This window comes from Mytilus galloprovincialis, chromosome 7, assembly GCF_965363235.1.
Source record: "Mytilus galloprovincialis chromosome 7, xbMytGall1.hap1.1, whole genome shotgun sequence".
Lineage (NCBI taxonomy): Eukaryota > Metazoa > Mollusca > Bivalvia > Mytilida > Mytilidae > Mytilus > Mytilus galloprovincialis.
Window position 1 is genome coordinate 59,483,502 of NC_134844.1, and position 22,207 is coordinate 59,505,708.

Genomic DNA, 22,207 nt, shown 5'->3' on the forward strand with positions numbered 1-22,207 from the left:
TCTGAATACCATGTTATGCTCATAAAATGGCTGCGCCCATAAAATCTAATGGTGTATTGTAACCTATACGGTATTTAATACTTTCTTGTATCGTGCTATTCATAGTGCGTTAGATGCACAAATATACATGCCACAAATAAATCATCTTTAAAACGTTCTGGCAATCCTATCTGAATTTTCACAATTTTTTATCGGAGGTGACCCCAGTCGAAAAATGTGAAGAAAAAAAATCTGTTTTTTTGAGTAAATGCGGTACTGCTAAAAAGGGCCTGAAGATAATGCCTACTTTCTCCAATGATTCTTTATATATCACCAAGTACTGATTATATTGATACCAAAACTAATCCAATATGTAACTACTACGGTGAATTTCGAACAACAGTTTTAAATGAAACCATTTTCGTAAAAAAGTACATTTTTGAAACAGACTATAGCATTTCAAAATATGGAATATGTGTAAAAATTTGTGTTTTAACATCGATAAGTGTTAGTTAACTACAATATGGCATGCCTATTCTTATTCTTTTATTTGTTATTCGTGTGAACATTTCAATGTTCGAAGGGGATCATTTCCGTACATTTTCGCTGAATTTGGTAATTTCGATAACAGCATTTGGGTCGAGATTGTTATGTTTAAAAATCGATTTATATTCACAAACTCTAGATGTGTACTTGCTCTTTTCGAACAAATCAACAGAACTTCAAAAAATGACATATTCGCCCCACAGTAAGTCAAAAGTCGAGCCCACCCTTGTTTCTAAGGTAAAACGCAATACAAATATGAAACAGACTATAGCTTAAAAACTAGATAATCAATATTTCATTTGTCACCAAAAAATACGGTTTCACATCAAATGTCAAGTAAAATGTCTGTTTTTGACACTTTTTGAGCACTATGATAAAGAAATGTCGATGCTGTATACGGTATTTAATACTTTCTTGTATCGTGCTATTCATAGTGCGTTAGATGCACAAATATACATGCCACAAATAAATCATCTTTAAAACGTTCTGGCAATCCTATCTGAATTTTCACAATTTTTTATCGGAGGTGACCCCAGTCGAAAAATGTGAAGAAAAAAAATCTGTTTTTTTGAGTAAATGCGGTACTGCTAAAAAGGGCCTGAAGATAATGCCTACTTTCTCCAATGATTCTTTATATATCACCAAGTACTGATTATATTGATACCAAAACTAATCCAATATGTAACTACTACGGTGAATTTCGAACAACAGTTTTAAATGAAACCATTTTCGTAAAAAAGTACATTTTTGAAACAGACTATAGCATTTCAAAATATGGAATATGTGTAAAAATTTGTGTTTTAACATCGATAAGTGTTAGTTAACTACAATATGGCATGCCTATTCTTATTCTTTTATTTGTTATTCGTGTGAACATTTCAATGTTCGAAGGGGATCATTTCCGTACATTTTCGCTGAATTTGGTAATTTCGATAACAGCATTTGGGTCGAGATTGTTATGTTTAAAAATCGATTTATATTCACAAACTCTAGATGTGTACTTGCTCTTTTCGAACAAATCAACAGAACTTCAAAAAATGACATATTCGCCCCACAGTAAGTCAAAAGTCGAGCCCACCCTTGTTTCTAAGGTAAAACGCAATACAAATATGAAACAGACTATAGCTTAAAAACTAGATAATCAATATTTCATTTGTCACCAAAAAATACGGTTTCACATCAAATGTCAAGTAAAATGTCTGTTTTTGACACTTTTTGAGCACTATGATAAAGAAATGTCGATGCTGTATAGATTGAAATAAACAATTAATTTCCCCATAGGCGACAATGGTAGCCTTTTTCGAGATACAGACTTTAGAAAGTTGATTTTCTTAACGAAACCTTGCTAGAATCAAAGAAAAATTATTAGGACAGTATTTTTTGGTCCAAAAAATATAGGTTCGCGTTGCTTTTCTTAGTGTATTTTGTACTTATCTCCCATGCCTATCAATTTCGCCCTTAAAAATACGTGTCTTGTCCTAGCGTTGAAAAGTCATCTCAGTGCCTTTAGGGCTACGGAATAATTTTTATTTAGCCTTTTGTATAAAGCAGAGTGCACGAAGTCTCTAATAATAAAAAATAACGGGCGCACATATCGACCAATCAGGATTAGCCATACTTTTAATTCTGAATACCATGTTATGCTCATAAAATGGCTGCGCCCATAAAATCTAATGGTGTATTGTAACCTATACGGTATTTAATACTTTCTTGTATCGTGCTATTCATAGTGCGTTAGATGCACAAATATACATGCCACAAATAAATCATCTTTAAAACGTTCTGGCAATCCTATCTGAATTTTCACAATTTTTTATCGGAGGTGACCCCAGTCGAAAAATGTGAAGAAAAAAAATCTGTTTTTTTGAGTAAATGCGGTACTGCTAAAAAGGGCCTGAAGATAATGCCTACTTTCTCCAATGATTCTTTATATATCACCAAGTACTGATTATATTGATACCAAAACTAATCCAATATGTAACTACTACGGTGAATTTCGAACAACAGTTTTAAATGAAACCATTTTCGTAAAAAAGTACATTTTTGAAACAGACTATAGCATTTCAAAATATGGAATATGTGTAAAAATTTGTGTTTTAACATCGATAAGTGTTAGTTAACTACAATATGGCATGCCTATTCTTATTCTTTTATTTGTTATTCGTGTGAACATTTCAATGTTCGAAGGGGATCATTTCCGTACATTTTCGCTGAATTTGGTAATTTCGATAACAGCATTTGGGTCGAGATTGTTATGTTTAAAAATCGATTTATATTCACAAACTCTAGATGTGTACTTGCTCTTTTCGAACAAATCAACAGAACTTCAAAAAATGACATATTCGCCCCACAGTAAGTCAAAAGTCGAGCCCACCCTTGTTTCTAAGGTAAAACGCAATACAAATATGAAACAGACTATAGCTTAAAAACTAGATAATCAATATTTCATTTGTCACCAAAAAATACGGTTTCACATCAAATGTCAAGTAAAATGTCTGTTTTTGACACTTTTTGAGCACTATGATAAAGAAATGTCGATGCTGTATAGATTGAAATAAACAATTAATTTCCCCATAGGCGACAATGGTAGCCTTTTTCGAGATACAGACTTTAGAAAGTTGATTTTCTTAACGAAACCTTGCTAGAATCAAAGAAAAATTATTAGGACAGTATTTTTTGGTCCAAAAAATATAGGTTCGCGTTGCTTTTCTTAGTGTATTTTGTACTTATCTCCCATGCCTATCAATTTCGCCCTTAAAAATACGTGTCTTGTCCTAGCGTTGAAAAGTCATCTCAGTGCCTTTAGGGCTACGGAATAATTTTTATTTAGCCTTTTGTATAAAGCAGAGTGCACGAAGTCTCTAATAATAAAAAATAACGGGCGCACATATCGACCAATCAGGATTAGCCATACTTTTAATTCTGAATACCATGTTATGCTCATAAAATGGCTGCGCCCATAAAATCTAATGGTGTATTGTAACCTATACGGTATTTAATACTTTCTTGTATCGTGCTATTCATAGTGCGTTAGATGCACAAATATACATGCCACAAATAAATCATCTTTAAAACGTTCTGGCAATCCTATCTGAATTTTCACAATTTTTTATCGGAGGTGACCCCAGTCGAAAAATGTGAAGAAAAAAAATCTGTTTTTTTGAGTAAATGCGGTACTGCTAAAAAGGGCCTGAAGATAATGCCTACTTTCTCCAATGATTCTTTATATATCACCAAGTACTGATTATATTGATACCAAAACTAATCCAATATGTAACTACTACGGTGAATTTCGAACAACAGTTTTAAATGAAACCATTTTCGTAAAAAAGTACATTTTTGAAACAGACTATAGCATTTCAAAATATGGAATATGTGTAAAAATTTGTGTTTTAACATCGATAAGTGTTAGTTAACTACAATATGGCATGCCTATTCTTATTCTTTTATTTGTTATTCGTGTGAACATTTCAATGTTCGAAGGGGATCATTTCCGTACATTTTCGCTGAATTTGGTAATTTCGATAACAGCATTTGGGTCGAGATTGTTATGTTTAAAAATCGATTTATATTCACAAACTCTAGATGTGTACTTGCTCTTTTCGAACAAATCAACAGAACTTCAAAAAATGACATATTCGCCCCACAGTAAGTCAAAAGTCGAGCCCACCCTTGTTTCTAAGGTAAAACGCAATACAAATATGAAACAGACTATAGCTTAAAAACTAGATAATCAATATTTCATTTGTCACCAAAAAATACGGTTTCACATCAAATGTCAAGTAAAATGTCTGTTTTTGACACTTTTTGAGCACTATGATAAAGAAATGTCGATGCTGTATAGATTGAAATAAACAATTAATTTCCCCATAGGCGACAATGGTAGCCTTTTTCGAGATACAGACTTTAGAAAGTTGATTTTCTTAACGAAACCTTGCTAGAATCAAAGAAAAATTATTAGGACAGTATTTTTTGGTCCAAAAAATATAGGTTCGCGTTGCTTTTCTTAGTGTATTTTGTACTTATCTCCCATGCCTATCAATTTCGCCCTTAAAAATACGTGTCTTGTCCTAGCGTTGAAAAGTCATCTCAGTGCCTTTAGGGCTACGGAATAATTTTTATTTAGCCTTTTGTATAAAGCAGAGTGCACGAAGTCTCTAATAATAAAAAATAACGGGCGCACATATCGACCAATCAGGATTAGCCATACTTTTAATTCTGAATACCATGTTATGCTCATAAAATGGCTGCGCCCATAAAATCTAATGGTGTATTGTAACCTATACGGTATTTAATACTTTCTTGTATCGTGCTATTCATAGTGCGTTAGATGCACAAATATACATGCCACAAATAAATCATCTTTAAAACGTTCTGGCAATCCTATCTGAATTTTCACAATTTTTTATCGGAGGTGACCCCAGTCGAAAAATGTGAAGAAAAAAAATCTGTTTTTTTGAGTAAATGCGGTACTGCTAAAAAGGGCCTGAAGATAATGCCTACTTTCTCCAATGATTCTTTATATATCACCAAGTACTGATTATATTGATACCAAAACTAATCCAATATGTAACTACTACGGTGAATTTCGAACAACAGTTTTAAATGAAACCATTTTCGTAAAAAAGTACATTTTTGAAACAGACTATAGCATTTCAAAATATGGAATATGTGTAAAAATTTGTGTTTTAACATCGATAAGTGTTAGTTAACTACAATATGGCATGCCTATTCTTATTCTTTTATTTGTTATTCGTGTGAACATTTCAATGTTCGAAGGGGATCATTTCCGTACATTTTCGCTGAATTTGGTAATTTCGATAACAGCATTTGGGTCGAGATTGTTATGTTTAAAAATCGATTTATATTCACAAACTCTAGATGTGTACTTGCTCTTTTCGAACAAATCAACAGAACTTCAAAAAATGACATATTCGCCCCACAGTAAGTCAAAAGTCGAGCCCACCCTTGTTTCTAAGGTAAAACGCAATACAAATATGAAACAGACTATAGCTTAAAAACTAGATAATCAATATTTCATTTGTCACCAAAAAATACGGTTTCACATCAAATGTCAAGTAAAATGTCTGTTTTTGACACTTTTTGAGCACTATGATAAAGAAATGTCGATGCTGTATAGATTGAAATAAACAATTAATTTCCCCATAGGCGACAATGGTAGCCTTTTTCGAGATACAGACTTTAGAAAGTTGATTTTCTTAACGAAACCTTGCTAGAATCAAAGAAAAATTATTAGGACAGTATTTTTTGGTCCAAAAAATATAGGTTCGCGTTGCTTTTCTTAGTGTATTTTGTACTTATCTCCCATGCCTATCAATTTCGCCCTTAAAAATACGTGTCTTGTCCTAGCGTTGAAAAGTCATCTCAGTGCCTTTAGGGCTACGGAATAATTTTTATTTAGCCTTTTGTATAAAGCAGAGTGCACGAAGTCTCTAATAATAAAAAATAACGGGCGCACATATCGACCAATCAGGATTAGCCATACTTTTAATTCTGAATACCATGTTATGCTCATAAAATGGCTGCGCCCATAAAATCTAATGGTGTATTGTAACCTATAGAAGTTGACATAAAAAAACATTGATGTTTGCCTATCTACACCTCACATACAGGCCAACTTTGATAAATACATGGTCAGCTATACAAACTTACTTTTTCTACAGATAGTAAAGCATCAAATATGCATTTTACAGCAGCCAGAGGTGATACCAGTGGTAGAAATAAGTAAAAAAAATTGAATGGGTTTCAATGAAAATTTACAGCACTATACATGTATTTATATGTGTCAAACCTCCACAGATCTGCATATATTTAGTACATGTGCAATTAAATGACACAAGGTTTATTCTCTATCTATTCTGTTCTGGTTTAGAAAAATCCCTCCTTCAAGTCAAGAAAGACATTGTGTTAGAGTTAGCAATGATAAATGAGAGGGTTTAGGAAGGACCCTGATACTGAAATCCTCGGCTCAAAAACATGAAATCCTGAGCTTACTATCACCCAATCCTGGTGTCCTGATTAAGGTTCTACCCCCCCCCCTTCCCCCCCCCTTTTTTACCTCTTTACCTGACTGGCTAGAGAAAAAAATGAGCACTTGATAAAGAAAGAAATCTTAACTTAAATAGGTAAATGAAATGAGAAATGAGAACTTTGAACATCTTATATTTTATATCATGGCAGTTTCTTTTATTTGGTACAGTTTATTTGTTTTATGCTTCAGCTGTTGTAATTGTGACAGTCAAATTTTATTAAAAGCATTCATTTGATGGAACAATATGGTATTGCCCTAAATTCAACATCGCCATATTTTTGTCCTATATTTGGTATGAAATCTTTACCCAAACAGGTAAAAAAATCTAAACATGTGTAGGTAAAGAAACAAATAAATTAAATAGATGTTTAAATAGAACATTATTTGAAAGAAATATTTCAGTTTCTCACAAATTTTGTTTGCCAACATAAAATGTCTGTTTTATTACACCCGTCTTATTTCTCTTACTCTAAAAAAAAAAAAGTAAAATCACAAAAATACTGAACTTAGAGGAAGATCAATTGGGAAAGTCCATAATCACATGGCAAAATCAAATAACAAAACGCATCAAAAACGAATGGACAAGAACTGTCATATTCCTGACTTGGTACAGGCATTTTCAAATGTAGAAAATGGTGGATTAAACCTGGTTCTATAGCGCTAACCCTCTCACTTTTGTAATGACAGTCTCATCACTTTCCGATATTTTTACATTGATGCGTTAAATAAACAGACACAATAAATATAATAGTCAAAATATGGGTACATCAGTCATCATCGTTTAACAATTTTAAAAGGAACAATTTAACAGAACACAAAAACATCTACTATCTACGAACACATTTATTGATTGTCTGACGTCAGAAAATTTTATACGTCACATAAATTTGTCGTTCTATGTGCGTACAAACAATTTTAAAATTTTCATGGGAATGTTAGCATACAGGGTTAAAAAATCAAAAGTATGCAAGAATAAATTTAAGAAATAGACCGAGATTTAAACTAGTCCAAAAGTTATATATAGAATTTATAAGAATCCAAAAATAGTTAATACCACTACGCGATTGAATGATTTTGACGTTTGTGGTTCAACGTATATTGTAATTCATAATAGAAATATATCATAATGACATATAATAGAACAATATCATACTGACGGGATCTTTTAAAGTACAGAGTCACGTTATAAGAACAAAAGAAATACAAAAAGTCGCAAATACAAAACAAACCACAAACAAATGAAAGCCAATACAAACACATTGACGAGATGTATAAGTACCGAGCCACGTGAAACGGATATCACATGAAACCATTTAACAGTAAAAGTAATATTAATAATAGAACAAAGACAAATGAAAGAACTATAAAACACGTTGTTAAGATGATAAACAACATCAGTACGAAGAATCTATACATCTGGATGTATAAATATTTCCAAGTCACTTAATCTGTCCATATATATTTGAACATTCTTATATTTTATATGACGGCAGTTTCTTTGGTACAGTTTATTTGTTTTATGCTTCAGCTGTTGTAATTGTGACAGCCAAATTTTATTAAAAGCATTCATTTGATGGAACAATATGGAATTGCCCTTAATTCAACATTGCCATATTTTTGTCCTATATTTATGCTATTTGGTATGAAATCTTTACCTAAACAGGTAAACAAATCTAAACCTGTGTAGGTAAAGAAATGAATAAATAAAATAGATGTTTTAATAGAAAATTATTTGAAAGAAATATTTCAGTTTCTCGCAAATTTTGTTTGCCAACCAAAAAAGTCTGTTTTATTACACCCGTCTTATTTCTCTTACTCTAAAGGGTGAACACCTGGATGTATATATATATTTTCAAGTCACTTAATCAGTCCATAGGTCCATGTACCTTGTACACAAGACTTGTTCTAAATCATTAAATGGGTTTTAATGAAATATTATATATGAAGGTTGAACACCATACATGTATTTATATGTGTAAAACTTTCACAGATCTGCATATATTAAGTAAATGTACAATAAATGATACAAAGTTTATTTTTCATGAAAAAATCCATTGTGTTAAGAGTTTGCCATGATAAATAGACAAATATCGCAGCAATAATAAGGGTGTTTTCCCAGTATATGTATGAAAATTGAAGAAATATCTTTAACTGACTAGAGTGAAAAAATAAACACATGTTTAATTTACTTCAAAAGAAAGAAATCTTTACTTAAATAGGTAAATGAAATGAAAACTTTGAACATTCTTATATTTTATATGACGGCAGTTTCTTTGGTACAGTTTATTTGTTTTATGCTTCAGCTGTTGTAATTGTGACAGCCGAATTTTATTAAAAGCATTCATTTGATGGAACAATATGGAATTACCCTTTATTCAACATTGCCATATTTTTGTCCTATATTTATGCTATTTGGTATGAAATCTTTACCTAAACAGGTAAACAAATCTAAACCTGTGTAGGTAAAGAAATGAATAAATTAAATAGATGTTTTAATAGAAAATTATTTGAAAGAAATATTTCAGTTTCTCACAAATTTTGTTTGCCAACCAAAAAAATCTGTTTTATTACACCCGTCTTATTTCTCTTACTCTAAAGGGGAAACACCTGGATGTATATATATATTTTCAAGTCACTTAATCAGTCCATAAGTCCATGTACCTTGTACACAAGACTTGTTCTAAATCATTAAATGAGTTTTAATGAAATATTATATATGAAGGTTGAACACCATACATGTTTTTATATGTGTAAAACTTTCACAGATCTGCATATATTAAGTAAATGTACAATAAATGATACAAAATTTATTTTTCATGAAAAAATCCATTGTGTTAGAGTTTCCCATGATAGATAGACAAATATCGCAGCAATAATAAGGATGTTTTCCCAGTATATGTATGAAAATTGAAGAAATATCATTCCCTGACTAGAGTGAAAAACTAAGCACATGTTAAATTTACTTAATAAAGAAAGAAATCTTTACTTAAATAGGTAAATGAAATGAGAACTTTGAACATTCTTATATTTTATATGACAGCAGTTTCTTTCGTACAGTTTATTTGTTTTATACTTCAGCTGTTGTAATTGTGACAGCCAAATTTTATTAAAAGCATTCATTTGATGGAACAATATGGAATTGCCCTTAATTCATCATTGCCATATTTTTGTCCTATATTTATGCTATTTGGTATGAAATCTTTACCTAAACAGGTAAACAAATCTAAACCTGTGTAGGTAAAGAAATAAATAAATTAAATAGATGTTTTAATAGAAAATTATTTGAAAGAAATATTTCAGTTTCTCGCAAATTTTGTTTGCCAACCAAAAAAGTCTGTTTTATTACACCCGTCTTATTTCTCTTACTCTAAAGGGGGAACACCTGGATGTATAAATATTTCCAAGTCACTTAATCTGTCCAATATATATATATAGGTCCATGTACCTTGTACACAAGACTTGTGCTTAATCATTAAATGGGTTTTAATGAAATATTATATATGAAGGTTGAACACCATACATGTATTTATATGTGTAAAACTTTCACAGATCTGCATATATTAAGTAAATGTACAATAAATGATACAAAGTTTATTTTTCATGAAAAAATCCATTGTGTTAAGAGTTTGCCATGATAAATAGACAAATATCGCAGCAATAATAAGGGTGTTTTCCCAGTATATGTATGAAAATTGAAGAAATATCTTTAACTGACTAGAGTGAAAAAATAAGCACATGTTTAATTTACTTCATAAAGAAAGAAATCTTTACTTAAATAGGTAAATGAAATGAGAACTTTGAACATTCTTATATTTTATATGACGGCAGTTTCTTTGGTACAGTTTATTTGTTTTATGCTTCAGCTGTTGTAATTGTGACAGCCAAATTTTATTAAAAGCATTCATTTGATGGAACAATATGGAATTGCCCTTAATTCAACATTGCCATATTTTTGTCCTATATTTATGCTATTTGGTATGAAATCTTTACCTAAACAGGTAAACAAATCTAAACCTGTGTAGGTAAAGAAATGAATAAATAAAATAGATGTTTTAATAGAAAATTATTTGAAAGAAATATTTCAGTTTCTCGCAAATTTTGTTTGCCAACCAAAAAAGTCTGTTTTATTACACCCGTCTTATTTCTCTTACTCTAAAGGGTGAACACCTGGATGTATATATATATTTTCAAGTCACTTAATCAGTCCATAGGTCCATGTACCTTGTACACAAGACTTGTTCTAAATCATTAAATGGGTTTTAATGAAATATTATATATGAAGGTTGAACACCATACATGTATTTATATGTGTAAAACTTTCACAGATCTGCATATATTAAGTAAATGTACAATAAATGATACAAAGTTTATTTTTCATGAAAAAATCCATTGTGTTAAGAGTTTGCCATGATAAATAGACAAATATCGCAGCAATAATAAGGGTGTTTTCCCAGTATATGTATGAAAATTGAAGAAATATCTTTAACTGACTAGAGTGAAAAAATAAACACATGTTTAATTTACTTCATAAAGAAAGAAATCTTTACTTAAATAGGTAAATGAAATGAAAACTTTGAACATTCTTATATTTTATATGACGGCAGTTTCTTTGGTACAGTTTATTTGTTTTATGCTTCAGCTGTTGTAATTGTGACAGCCGAATTTTATTAAAAGCATTCATTTGATGGAACAATATGAAATTACCCTTTATTCAACATTGCCATATTTTTGTCCTATATTTATGCTATTTGGTATGAAATCTTTACCTAAACAGGTAAACAAATCTAAACCTGTGTAGGTAAAGAAATGAATAAATTAAATAGATGTTTTAATAGAAAATTATTTGAAAGAAATATTTCAGTTTCTCACAAATTTTGTTGCCAACCAAAAAAATCTGTTTTATATCAACTTCGTACTTTATTTGGCCTTTTTAACTTTTTTGAATTCGAGCGTCACTGATGAGTCTTTTGTAGACGAAACGCGTCTGGCGTATATACTAAATTTAGTCCTGGTATCTATGATGAGTTTATTTATTACACCCGTCTTATTTCTCTTACTCTAAAGGGGAAACACCTGGATGTATATATATATTTTCAAGTCACTTAATCAGTCCATAAGTCCATGTACCTTGTACACAAGACTTGTTCTAAATCATTAAATGAGTTTTAATGAAATATTATATATGAAGGTTGAACACCATACATGTTTTTATATGTGTAAAACTTTCACAGATCTGCATATATTAAGTAAATGTACAATAAATGATACAAAATTTATTTTTCATGAAAAAATCCATTGTGTTAGAGTTTCCCATGATAGATAGACAAATATCGCAGCAATAATAAGGATGTTTTCCCAGTATATGTATGAAAATTGAAGAAATATCATTCCCTGACTAGAGTGAAAAACTAAGCACATGTTAAATTTACTTAATAAAGAAAGAAATCTTTACTTAAATAGGTAAATGAAATGAGAACTTTGAACATTCTTATATTTTATATGACAGCAGTTTCTTTCGTACAGTTTATTTGTTTTATGCTTCAGCTGTTGTAATTGTGACAGCCAAATTTTATTAAAAGCATTCATTTGATGGAACAATATGGAATTGCCCTTAATACAACATTGCCATATTTTTGTCCTATATTTATGCTATTTGGTATGAAATCTTTACCTAAACAGGTAAACAAATCTAAACCTGTGTAGGTAAAGAAATAAATAAATTAAATAGATGTTTTAATAGAAAATTATTTGAAAGAAATATTTCAGTTTCTCACAAATGTTGTTTGCCAACCAAAAAAGTCTGTTTTATTACACCCGTCTTATTTCTCTTACTCTAAAGGGTGAACACCTGGATGTGTAAATATTTCCAAGTCACTTAATCTGTCCATAAGTCCATGTACCTTGTACACAAGACTTGTGCTTAATCATTAAATGGGTTTTAATGAAATATTATATATGAAGGTTGAACACCATACATGTATTTATATGTGTAAAACTTTCACAGATTTGCATATATTAAGTAAATGTACAATAAATGATACAAAGTTTATTTTTCATGAAAAAATCCATTGTGTTAAGAGTTTGCCATGATAAATAGACAAATATCGCAGCAATAATAAGGGTGTTTTCCCAGTATATGTATGAAAATTGAAGAAATATCTTTAACTGACTAGAGTGAAAAAATAAGCACATGTTTAATTTACTTCATAAAGAAAGAAATTTTTACTTAAATAGGTAAATGAAATGAGAACTTTGAACATTCTTATATTTTATATGATGGCAGTTTCTTTGGTACAGTCTATTTGTTTTATGCTTCAGCTGCTGTAATTGTGACAGCCAAATTTTATTAAAAGCATTCATTTGATGGAACAATATGGAATTGCCCTTAATTCAACATTGCCATATTTTTGTCCTATATTTATGTTATTTGGTATGAAATCTTTACCTAAACAGGTAAACAAATCTAAACCTGTGTAGGTAAAGAAATGAATAAATTAAATAGATGTTTTAATAGAAAATTATTTGAAAGAAATATTTCAGTTTCTCACAAATTTTGTTTGCCAACCAAAAAAGTCTGTTTTATTACACCCGTCTTATTTCTCTTACTCTAAAGGGTGAACACCTGGATGTATTAATATTTCCAAGTCACTTAATCAGTCCATAGGTCCATGTACCTTGTACACAAGACTTGTTCTAAATCATTAAATGAGTTTTTATGAAATTTTATATATGAAGGTTGAACACCATACATGTATTTATATGAGTAAAACTTTCACAGATCTGCATATATTAAGTAAATGTACAATAAATGATACAAAGTTTATTTTTCATGAAAAAAGCCAGTGTTAGTTTCCCATGATAAATAGACAAATAACGCAGCAATAATAAGGGTGTTTTCCCAGTATATGTATGAAAATTGAAGAAATATCTTTAACTGACTAGTGTGAAAAAAAAGCACATGTTTAATTTACTTCATAAAGAAAGAAATCTTTACTTAAATAGGTAAATGAAATGAGAACTTTGAACATTCTTATATTTTATATCATGGCAGTTTCTTTTATTGGGTGCAGTTTATTTGTTTTTATGCTTCAGCTGTTGTAATTGTGACAGCCAAATTTTATTAAAAGCATTCATTTGATGGAACAATATGGAATTGCCCTTAATTCAACATTGCCATATTTTTGTCCTATATTTATGCTATTTGGTATGAAATCTTTACCTAAACAGGTAAACAAATCTAAACCTGTGTAGGTAAAGAAATAAATAAATTAAATAGATGTTTTAATAGAAAATTATTTGAAAGAAATATTTCAGTTTCTCACAAATTTTGTTTGCCAACCAAAAAAGTCTGTTTTATTACACCCGTCTTATTTCTCTTACTCTAAAGGGGGAACACCTGGATGTATAAATATTTCCAAGTCACTTAATCTGTCCATAGGTCCATGTACCTTGTACACAAGACTTGTGCTTAATCATTAAATGGGTTTTAATGAAATATTATATATGAAGGTTGAACACCATACATGTATTTATATGTGTAAAACTTTCACAGATTTTAAGGTTGAACACCATACATGTATTTATATGTGTAAAACTTTCACAGATTTGCATATATTAAGTAAATGTACAATAAATGATACAAAGTTTATTTTTCATGAAAAAATCCATTGTGTTAAGAGTTTGCCATGATAAATAGACAAATATCGCAGCAATAATAAGGGTGTTTTCCCAGTATATGTATGAAAATTGAAGAAATATCTTTAACTGACTAGAGTGAAAAAATAAGCACATGTTTAATTTACTTGATAAAGAAAGAAATCTTTACTTAAATAGGTAAATGAAATGAGAACTTTGAACATTCTTATATTTTATATCATGGCAGTTTCTTTTATTGGGTACAGTTTAATTGTTTTATGCTTCAGCTGTTGTAATTGTGACAGCCAAATTTTATTAAAAGCATTGATTTGATGGAACAATATGGAATTGCCCTTAATTCAACATTGCCATATTTTTGTCCTATATTTATATATATATGCTATTTGGTATGAAATCTTTACCTAAACAGGTAAAAAAATCTAAACCTGTGTAGGTAAAGAAATAAATAAATTAAATAGATGTTTTAAATAGAAAATTATTTGAAAGAAATATTTCAGTTTCTCACAAATTTTGATTGCCAACAAAAAAAGTCTGTTTTATTACACCCGTCCTATTTCTCTTACTCTAAAGGGGGAACACCTGGATGTATATATATTTCCAAGTCACTTAATCTGTCCATGGGTTCATGTACCTTGTTCACAAGACTTGTTCTAAATCATTAAATGAGTTTTAATGAAATATTATATATGAAGGTTGAACACCATACATGTATTTATATGTGTAAAACTTTCAGAGATCTGCACATATTTAGTAAATGAACAATAAATGATACAAAGTTTATTTTTCATGAAAAAAGCAATTGTGTTTGAGTTTGACATGGTAAATAGACAAATAACGTAGCAATTATAAGGATGTTTTCCCAGTATATGTATGAAAATTGAAGAAATATCTTTAACTGACTAGAGTGAAAAAATAAGCACATGTTTAATTTACTTCATAAAGAAAGAAATCTTTACTTAAATAGGTAAATGAAATGAGAACTTTGAACATTCTTATATTTTATATCATGGCAGTTTCTTTTATTGGGTGCAGTTTATTTGTTTTATGCTTCAGCTGTTGTAATTGTGACAGCCAAATTTTATTAAAAGCATTCATTTGATGGAACAATATGGAATTGCCCTTAATTCAACATTGCCATATTTTTGTCCTATAATATTTATGCTATTTGGTATGAAATCTTTACCTAAACAGGTAAACAAATCTAAACCTGTGTAGGTAAAGAAATAAATAAATTAAATAGATGTTTTAATAGAAAATTATTTGAAAGAAATATTTCAGTTTCTCACAAATTGTGTTTGCCAACCAAAAAAGTCTGTTTTATTACACCCGTCCTATATCTCTTACTCTGAAGGGGGAACACCTGGATGTATATATATTTCCAAGTCACTTAATCTGTCCATAGGTCCATGTACCTTGTACGCAAGACTTGTTCTAAATCATTAAATGGGTTTTAATGAAATATTATACATATATGAAGGTTGAACACCATACATGTATTTATATGTGTAAAACTTTTACAGAACTGCATATATTTAGCTTGTCGTGGCATTAAATTAATTTAAACTAGGTTTCAATTTTCAGTTTAACTATGAACACCCCAGGATTACAAGGTACAGACATGATCGGCATGACAAGGAACTCACCTGACAACTTTGGTATGTGTATATGGCAGTTACTTTATTTGAGCCTATTGTCAAAGGACAATACAAGTCGAGCTTATCTTAATTTCAATTTTTTACATATATTATATATATTATATATGTATCCATGGCTGATTGCAGTGTCCACCAAGGCCAATCTATATTGACTTAGTCGTCTCTGTTGTCATTAAACAGTCAGAGCTCAGACATAAACAAGTCGATTTTTGTTTTTGACTTAAAGAAGTAAAAACATGTATTCATTATTAAATGTGTTTTCAATTTTAGACTTATCAGAAATTAACAGACTTGTTAAGGTCATTGTAAGGTTAATTAACATTATCTCTGTTATTTTAGACTCTCCTTCACAGTTTGCTTTAGAAAACAAAGCATTGTCTTTCAATGTTGTCATTATTTGATTTAGATGCATGACCTTTTTATAATTATATGGGTCTTGAAGTTAACCAATTTTGATTACTAATCAACTTGTAGGAGTCGATATTTACAACTTTTTGACTCTGGTAAATTATTTCTTGCTTTATAACAATATTTGACTTATTAAGTCGTGCTTTGTCTTGCGTTTAAAGGAGAAAAATCATAAAACTTGCAAATTTAGACCTAGAGTTTTATGAGTCAAAATCAGATTCAGACTTATTTATGTCTGAGCTCTGACTGTTAAAGAACATACAGTTGTTTATCATGCCTGCGAGTACCAATGATCAATTGAATTTGTTTATCATAATACATGTACATGTAGAGTACCCATAAACTCCAATGAATAACTGTTTTAATTCCTTTCCTGAAGCTTCTCTTTTGTCTCATTACTTTCTGAATGCATTGTGTATATATATTTAACACCTTATTAACCTCACCATTTTTGTGATTTTACAACGAAAATCAATCAAAGTATTAATACTATTTCAGACACTAAAAGTTTTAGTTGTTTTGTTTTCCTCAAGATTACTTTCATTTGAATTTATCCTGCAAAGTAGACATTCTTTCTAACTTGTTAATTGTCGTGAAATGGCATAACCAAACAACTGATGTAATGCTTCTTTTAAAACACATTCAACATGTCATATCAAGCAGTAGCAAAGAACAGCATGAAGATTTCTTTTCCAAATTTTTAGATTTATTACCAACAGACAGTTTATCAGTTTTGTGTGAATGTTTAGGAAGGAAACAAAAACAATCCATTTCCAGAGATGCTGATTCTTTTTTTCTTATGTACAAAGACATGGAAGCAATGTCCAGTTTTGACATCTTTGATTGGTTGAAGAAAAGAGACCAAAGTGTCACGGCATACTTACTTGGCCTAGCTGGTTGTGATGTTAATGCTCTTGAAAAAAATCCCAGAGATGCTCTCATAGTATCACGTGCAGTAGAACACATATATTATTTATGCAGCAGAAATTTTATTTCCCCAGTATCATTCTTAGCAAACCTCACATCATATGCCATGACCGGAAGCAAGGTTGTTGTTGATATCTTTGGAAACGCAAGTCCTTCAGGTCATTATAAAACTGTCACAAACTGGCTGAAAGATCAGGGAAGTAAACCAGTACAACTTCCATCTAATGATTTAATGAATGTATTTGATAATGAACAGGTAGTTGGCAAAACTTATTCAATTAAACCTAGCAATAAGGTACCAGTTTCTGTTATAACTAACAAAGGATTTTTAGAATTAAATATGCACTCTATTGGTAAAACACTGCAAAATGAGCTATCTCTTAAACCTGAAGTGAAACTGGATCTTCAGGGCCATAATGTCATGACGAATAAATCATCATCTGAGGAAAAAAGTGAAAATGATAAGGAAGTCAAGCTAAGAGGTGTGATAAATTGTATGATTGATCAAGTGAGTGAACTGTATGTTAAAATGGAAATTGACCATAATGAACAGCTTTATCATTTTATAGACCATGCTATTGAAGTTGTACTTGCTGAACAGCAAGACAAGGATGGTCATTTTGAAGATCCAATTGACTTAAAAGTTAGACAGGATATTGTTGAAGAAAATTATATCAAATGTGCAGCATGTGGCACCCTTAATTCAAAAAGAAAACAGAAATGTACTGGCTGTGATGAAAGAGAAGGTATCAAAAAGGCTAAACTTGACCAGAAAAACACAAAACCTGATCCAAAGAAAAAAGAAAAGATTCCAAAACTTGTATTCATTCATGATGAAGACCAAAGCAAAGTAAGCACTGTCACAACTGAGTTTACTCAATATGACCATATCACTACAAATCATAAAGGTAAACATGAATTAGTTTTGACAGACCCAGTGTACTGCAACCCAAATAGTATAAAGTCAGTCGCACTTGTACTGAGGAAAATTGGGCAGGAGAATGGAATTCATAGATATGGTGGGAACAAGCGTCATTGGACATTTGTTTGTTGTGATGGTTTGCCTTACTTAATTATTAAAAAACTGAAAGAAGAAGCTTTAGTTTGTGCCATAACAGGCTGCCATGAAACATTTCTTTCTAGGGATTTGTATGAAAAGCATTGTGAGCAAATTCATCAAGGATCAGAGAAACAGTTTATGCATGAGTTTGACTGGATGTATCTTAGAATTGGTGCTGGCCATTACGAAATGAATCTTGTTAAATCCTTTTTTGAATTGAACTGGACTCCATTCTTAGAAACTTTATGTGAAATTATGGGTTTTTGTACAGATTCCTCTAAGCAGTTTGCTAAATCATGTAAGGACCACCATAAAAGTTGGCGCCTGCTACTCATATTTCATCTGAGTTCATTACAGGAGCTTGTCCTTCCATATGTTAGAAATTGCTTGTCTACTAGATGTCCTCCAACAGCTAAAGGATTCTTGACATCAGGCATAGAGAAATACTCATACGGAAATTATCAAAATTTCAAATACATGTTAGATCAAGTTTGCAAATTCTCACAGGGAATAGTCAATTTTCGAATGGCAACTCGGAGGAACAATGCAGATTTACTGAAAAGTTCAAAATACATGACCAAGGAACTATTCCATGGCAGAAACCACCCTAAGTACCAGCAGATTGAACTATACGATACAATACAGGACCGAATGATGCCAGACAATGTCAGGGAACTAAATGACCTTTATGCATCTATTACTACAAGTGGTAACCCCTCTGCAGGTGAAGATTTAGACTTTGTTTTAGAGGAAAAAAATAAACAACTAAAGGCATGGATACCAAAAGGCATGCCAACAGATATTATTTGGCAAACAGTCTGCAGAAACAATCGTGCATTAGAAAAAATTAAAAACCACTCTCTTTCCCTTTTTGGTATTCAGTCCACCAAGTATGTATCTAGACCACTAGGTATTGAGGATGCAATAACAGCATATAGAACTTGCCTCCGAAGGAGCAATTATTTAGATAAAGAAAAAGATCACACTTCAATCTCTGGAATGGCCCTTGATGAAGGACTTGTAAACTTTGTACATGAGGCAACAAAGAAAAGAATAGTTATGCTAAGAACAGAATTTCTAGGAGAGATATTTGAAGAACAATCAACATTCAAGCACCCATTACCAATAACCCCGAGTGAAAGAGAGAAATTGCAAAGCTTTGGAAATATGACTATAAAGCAAATCCAAAAAGAAATACATAAAATGTTGAACAAAATTCCTGACCCCTTTCAGTTTGACTACCACAATTATATCTATGAGCAGGAGGTTGAAACCAAGGGGAAAACAAAACTTCTAAACTTCTTGGAAGAATTGAAGAGAGTCATGGAAACTCTTGACACAGAATTTGAAGATCAAATAAGGTACAATTTTGATGGTTATGCATGCCAGCATATAAAGTCATATAATATTTGGTAGCATGTGATTCTGTCAATTCAACCTTATTTCTCTGATACTGGTCCATAACTATTAATAATTCCTACTGTCATGCATGTACAGAACTCGATTATTGTTACAGCTAGTATATGAAATATTGCATGATGTATGTTGTAATTGTAATATAACGTTATCTTTTTTAGATCGCATGTATATCTTAGTTTTCCCATAAGTACAGCCATAATGATTGTTGATGTGTTAATCTTCCTGATATTTTTCATTAGGAAGACAAGAATTAGAATAAATGCAAGGTATTCATATATTAATTAATTTTACATTTCACTTTTGCTAGAATACATCAATTTGGTTGATTTTCCAGAAACTACTACATGAAATAGTATAAGCTCCTGTAAAAAACACTTTTATCTGGGAAAATATTTTACCTGTGCATATGAGCATGTAGCATGTCACACAAATGTATTGTTGGTTGTACAAGTCAAAGATAAAAAGGCTAACTTAAACATTGATTTATATAGTATAATTTACAGACTATTATTTGAACTTGGAATTATTTTTAATTGTGGAAATAGCATTATTTCTTGTGCTTGAAATTTTTATTGAATTCCATGTATATTCTTTATTATTATGGTCTGTGCCGTGCACAACACTTTCTATAACAAAGAAGATAGCACATTTTCAAAAGAATGTACTGTGCCGCGCACAGCACTATCTATACAAAATATGTTGTGTGGAAAGTCTTATACACTGGTAGAAACAGAATAAACATGGAATTTATCAAAATATTTTAACACAAGACATTATGCAAATTCTATAATTAAAAATAATTCCAAGTTCAAATAATAGCCTGTTCATTGGACATTATCTTGAAGCTAAACTACTTTAGAACTTTATTGACTTCAAACCCATTAAAGAATTTTATTAGTACTTATCAATTTATGTAGCACCATGAAATCAAATATTCATGAATCTCACAAAGTACATGAGATGACTGTACATGTATGTCATTTGGTCCATTGTAAAGAGTTGTCTCGTTGGAAATTACACCTCATTTTTTTTTTTTATTTACATCTGTATATCAACTAAATTTTAATTGAGGAACATATTAAGAAAGTCAACCCAATGCATATCATAGAAAGAAATTCATTGAAAATTTTTAACATGTGCACTTAATGACGTATTTTTATTTTTCAATTTTTCTTTTAAAGTTACAGAAGTGAGGCAGAGAGAGGTGGAGGCTTCTAAATCTTCACAACAAAAACAACATCCATATAGATACAAAAAGAAAAAACCAGGGGTTAAAGTTGGTTATATAGACAAAAGTGACGAAAGGAAAGATAAAAAGACAGCATTGGCTGCAGCAAAATCAAGAGCTGGATCCAAACTGAAGCAAATTGCACTCAAACTAGAAAAAGAACAAATATTTGATCCAGTGGACACACTTTTCATTATAAGCAGAAGGGGATCCGATCACATCCAAAAATGCTTTGGATATGGAAGTTTATACAACAAATTTATAAAAGGAGACAAACTGACTGCATACCCGCCTTTTGAAAATAGAATAAAGCCAACAATGCCAGTTATAAAAAAGGACAAAGTAGCATCTTTCCTGACACCTGGAAAAGGAGCATACTCATTTGCCCAGGGAAGTTAACAAAGCATATCCGAAGCTCAGAGAAAACAATTGGAAAATATCCATATAGCTGTTAATGAGGATGACATTTCAATGTAAGTAATATTAAAAACAAGTTGAGTAAATGAATTTCTTATTATCCCCTTTCCCCTAGATTTAAGTCAATCGTGAACCATTTCTTTAACAATACTTTATTCATTTTAGTTGAAAAGGAAACCCATATTGCAGAAAGAGAAAATATGCATAAAAGAAATGTGGCATTTAAAAGGTTGAAAGTCAAACTCATAAATCGAAAAAATGAGCTGACAGCGCCATGGCAAAAAATGAAAAAGATAAACAGACAACAAATAGCACACACAACATAGAAAACTAAAGAATAAGCAACACGAACCCTATAAAAAATAGGAGTAATCTCAGGTGCTCCGAAAGGGTAAGCAGATCCTACTCCACATGTGGCCCCCTTAGTATTGCTTATGTTATAACAAATCCTGTTAAATAGTCTTAATTCGGTAGGTCACATTCATGAAAGGGAAGGGGATTGTAATTACTAGGTAAGGAACATAACAGTTATTCCATAACAGTCAACCAACTCGTGATGGCGTCCATAAGCTTGACATAGAGATGAATTCAATTGGAAGTCTTGATTTCAAAGCTTCCTTGTGAGTAGCAACCCCCTATCAAGAAAATCATGATAGGAAATGCAAGCATGGGAATATCATATCAATTGGGAGATGTATACATCGTATGCAGGTGTAAAGTATTACTTTAAATTATAATATATCTTGTCATGCATGTACACCAAACTAATCATTTTTGTTTATGTATTTCTAGTGAACAGCCTAATCAAGTTACTAAAAGAAGAGGAGAGTTAAAAAGACTTTTTTCTGAAAGGTGAGGCT

The 22,207-nt window shown here is 30.9% G+C and overlaps 1 long non-coding RNA gene across 1 annotated transcript; it reads left to right on the top strand.

The window, feature by feature from the left end:
- The first annotated feature begins 5,333 nt into the window (after positions 1 to 5,333).
- LOC143083395 (uncharacterized) lies at positions 5,334 to 21,002 on the top strand. The gene is made up of 4 exons (XR_012980687.1): positions 5,334 to 6,248; positions 15,815 to 15,888; positions 19,861 to 19,968; positions 20,884 to 21,002. It is a non-coding gene; the product is annotated as an uncharacterized LOC143083395 (long non-coding RNA).
- The last annotated feature ends 1,205 nt before the right edge of the window (positions 21,003 to 22,207 follow it).